The 4,701-nt window shown below is 36.6% G+C and overlaps 1 non-coding gene across 1 annotated transcript; it reads left to right on the forward strand.

Moving 5' to 3' along the window:
- The first annotated feature begins 216 nt into the window (after window positions 1-216).
- Window positions 217-323, forward strand: LOC145019105 (small nucleolar RNA R71). Its single transcript, XR_013667423.1, has one exon. It is a non-coding gene; the product is annotated as a small nucleolar RNA R71 (small nucleolar RNA).
- The last annotated feature ends 4,378 nt before the right edge of the window (window positions 324-4,701 follow it).

Here is a 4,701-nt window from a genome sequence, read left to right on the forward strand (position 1 = left end):
TTTTTGTCTAGTCCAACTGAAGCAGCCGATAAAACTGGGTTGTCCGGTTTCTTAGCTGAGTAATTGGTTTTTGAACCATGACTCAACTGCTCCAAGAATCGCTAAGCGTCTTCACTATCTTCCATCATAATAGTGCCACCAGACGAGGCATTAATCATGGTTTGATTGGCAATGTCGACTCCATCATATAAGAAACGTACAAGTTTCCAACGGGGAAATTCATGATGGGGGCATGAACGCAACAATTCCTTGAGGCGTTCAAATGCATCATGAAATTCTTCATTGGGTTTTTGTGCAAAATCTTGTATAGCTTTTCTTATTTCTGTTGTTTTACTAGCAGGGTAAAACTCTTGCAAAAATTTAGTTTTTAATTGCTCCCAAGTACTAATACTATGGGGGGCAAGAGAAGTGAACCAATACTTAGCTTTTTCTTTTAAAGTGAATGGAAATAAGTGAAGTCTAAATGAATATCTATTAGGTCCTCGCAGAGTATTCACGTTAGCAATTGCAAGGAACTCATAAAGGTGATTGTATGGATCGTCAGTTTTATGGCCTCTAAAGACGGGTAAGACACTAATTAGTTGTGGTCTTACTTCCACATGATGCTCATTTCCTTCCGCGAAGAGTATAGGTGAAGCATCATCATACTCTCTCGGCTGAAAATGAGACGCCATAGATTGTCTATTAGGCTGTGGAAAATAAAGATGAGGGAATTGGTTACCTTCGATGTAGTATCCTCCATTTGCATTATTGAATCCACCATTTGGATTCCTTCGATATTGATTCCCAAAGCCTTGATTTCCGAATCCATCATTGTAGTCATTGTTGCCACCATTGGGGAAATTCTGGTTGTTCCAATTATTGTTGTAGTTCCCATTTCCACCCCAATTGCCTTGATTTCGCGTGTTACCACCGTTGTGGTTCTGATTCCAGCCATGTCCGTTGTCACTTACATCATCAAAGTCCCGGTCATCCTTGTTACCACCATTACCACCATTACCGAATTGAGGACCAACATTTCTAGGATTTTGGTTTTGATTTCTAACATTACCACCGTTGTGGTTTCCTACATTGCCTCCCATATTTTGTGCCCAATTTCTTCCATTCCCACCATTTTGGCCATGGTTGTTTCTATTTGGTTGTGGTTGCACTGGTTGGATGATTGGTGCACCAACATTGTTGTTATTCCCATTATTCCCATTGTTGTTGTTTGGGAATTGAGGAGCTTGTGGTGGAACTAGTGGTGGAGGATTGTTGGCTGCATCCTCACGCCCCTCGACCACATCTTCCATAACAACATTATCTACACTCATAGTGTTGATGTTCCTTTTGGCGACTCGATTTGAGCGAGCTGTTCGTTCGATTTCCGGATCAAATGCAAGCGGTGAAGAGAGTCCGCTATGTCTCGTATGCATGCACCGGCGTGCCTGCACAACACAAATAAAACAAAATGTGAACTGCAAACGAGAATTTAAAATGAAAGTAAAAGACTATAACTACTTAAACACAATAGCTCAAGCGCACAATCTCCCCGGCAACGGCGCCAAATTTTGATCGAGGTCGTTGTATCGGTCAAAAATAAACCAACTAACCTAAGTAGATATGGTAAGTCGGGTCGAATCCACAAGGAGTTCGTGGTTAAACTTTGTGTCTAAGCAGTCAATAAAAAGTAAAATATTACTATCAATTGTCACAAAAAAGATTAAAACAAAATTCAAACAAAAGCTTGGAATTTTATTAATTAAAAATAAAAATCTCAATGAGAAAACTAGAGTACTCCCAGTTCAGTTATAGACAGTTTAGATTCACACACTTTCTTCCCTAGAATCCTAATTCAATTACTTAGATGTAATTTGGTTTATTAACTTGGAACACATAGTTTGGGTACATAGTATGTTCATTCAACTAATTGTCTTACTCCTTTATGTCTAAAAGAAATGGGAACAATTAGTGAACTAGCAATAAAATGTCTTACAACGACCTATTACCATATTGAGATTCAATATCATAAATTGGAATAATATATGTTGATTCAATCAGTTGTCTTGATTCCTAAACTAATTGAATTTGGAACAAATGATGAATTGGCAATAAACTATCTTAATTATGACATCAAACAACTTCATACAACCCAATTTCAATCGTTATTACCAAAAGATCATCATGTGAAGCATAAAATAACAATTGGAATTAATTAGAATCAATTAATAATCAAGTGTGTTCATCCAAAAGTCATAAACATCCCTGGAAGTAACCCTAGCGGTTTAGCCTTCCATTAAATTCATAAAAACAATAACTTTGATGGAATGATTGAAATGCATAATAGAATTCACACACAAACTTAAAATCATCCAACAATTGTAACCTAATGATTATCAAAATATGGAACAAATAAACCTTGTGAAGAAGTAATCGTTTATGAAAGTTACTAAAATTGATGAGAATCACCGATTGAATGATCTTCAAATGTTGCTTGATGATGAATTGAATCGAATCTTGCCTTGAATCCGGATTGAAATGGAATGGATTTGTGTTTCCAAATGTTTCCAATGGTTTTAGAAGTCTTAAAAACGTAGGGAAAACTCTGAAAATCACAGGTGGGAACCCTAAAAACGAATGCACACATCCCAATTTATAGTGTGAGACAAAAAATAATGAAACTGAGCGATGTGGGACGTTGGACGTCCTAGGAGACGTCTTAGACGTCGTGTATAACGCCCATGCGTTCTTTGTACGTCCTTGCATGCCATCTGTCGTCCTTGAGATACACTAAAAATTGGCCAAAAACGTCAGACGTCTTAGGGGACGTCTTAGACGCGTTCTAGGACGCTACTCCTTGTTTTCTAAACTTTCCGAAACACACCGTTCCAACTCGAAACGTCCCTAAAACGCCCAAACGTCCTAGGGGACGTCTTAGACACCATGTAAGACGCCAACGGGGGTTCCTCCTTGTTATCTGCTCTAAATTAATGACCAAATGCTGACCGTTTGACCTGGACGTCATAGGGGACGTCTTAGACGCCTTGAGGCATCCTTCATCTTCCGTGCAAGTGTTGGTGGTCAAAACGACATAACTAGCAGAAACACAAAACACGAAAGTTGTAGCAAATCTTGTCTAGTTTCCAGAACTTCTTTAGTCATGTCAATCGGAGCTCCAGAACTTGAGATATGATCAAAACAATGAAGAGTGGGCAACTTTCCCGACAACATTTCTTAATTCCTTGAGCAATTCGTTTTACTTGCAGGTTCCGCCCACTTTTAGTACAATATATGAACTGCATATGAAGTTCAAAAACTCATCAAATTAGTGCCATTATTGGATAATTACACATCAATTCAACATAATTATGACAATTTAACACATTCATAAAATAGACTTATCAAGGAGGAGCAAATAACATTGGGCCTGTGAAATGTATCACATCATACATTACGTTTGTTACGTGTTTTTTTTGAAAGAGCATGTTCGTTGAATGTTGATTATCATGTCGTTAGTTTTTGTTTTGTTTGTAATCAATGACACGAGACCAAAAAAACACATGTTTAGAAGGGGCCTAATTATTTTCCGAGTAAAAGGTTTATTGTTCTTGTTTAGCGTAAATATATTTGGCTGATAGGTATCCTCACACGTGAGAAGGGAAGGAAAAAAGGCCACACCATTATTTTAACCATTCCACAACCAACCCACTAGGTTATGGAAATGGTGTTCACTAGTGAAGTGGTGGTGAAGAAGAGAGAGAGATTGTAGAGAGAGATAGACACAAAGAAATTCTCCACCAATCAAATCCATCGTCTTCTTCCGTAGTGGGTACCATGCCAAAAGACACCCACCCATCTTTGGGGCGGTGTTCACGTGTAGCCTACTATTCCACATAGGACATCACACGTAGTTCGATGCCCCCATACCGGATGGCCTTATATAATATCAAGTTTTGTGTTTTACTATTTACAAACATCATAATTATAATCATAACTAGAAATGTTCCCCCCGCGTTGCGGGGGTTAAAAGTTGTTTGTGTGTAACCATAGTTTATTGCCTTAACTGGTAGCCACAGCAAAGTATGTTCCTATTCTATGCAATTCACCCATTTACAAACATGGTAAAAAAATCTAAACATTGCATTGTTATCATTTGATTCTCATTCTCTACCCTAAAAAATACAATGTAAGCCCTAGCAAATAAGAAAGGAAAATAATATGTTGTAACAAAAGGAAAATGAAAGTCCATTGCTATTTTCTGCATTTAACTCATATATTACATACATCAAGTAATATATTAAGAAAAGAAAAAAAATTGTTTTATTGCATTTAGACCATGGTTGGGCTATATGCAAGAAATTATAATGTAGTTTTGTTTTTTGAAGTTTATATTATTGTAGTTTCTAATTTGTCCCTTATAAGCATGTAATAAAATAGAACAAAACTTTCTTAATTATATCCAACAATTCAAAAGTTAAATGTAAGAGATATCAATGCACTTCTATTCATCTGATTATGGTAAAATCCAACTTTCATTTTTCCCTATTACAACATTGTAATTTGGAGGAAAAGAATGTCTACTGAAAGCAAAATGCTACAATACATAATTAAATGAAAGTACATTACTATTTCTTGTATTTAGCCCAAAACATTGAAATTATATTTGGGGAAAATAGAATGTTTTAATACGAAAAAAATGAAAGTGGCAAGCTATAATAAAAA

This window comes from Lactuca saligna, chromosome 9, assembly GCF_052625555.1.
Source record: "Lactuca saligna cultivar CGN05327 chromosome 9, ASM5262555v1, whole genome shotgun sequence".
Classification (NCBI taxonomy): domain Eukaryota; kingdom Viridiplantae; phylum Streptophyta; class Magnoliopsida; order Asterales; family Asteraceae; genus Lactuca; species Lactuca saligna.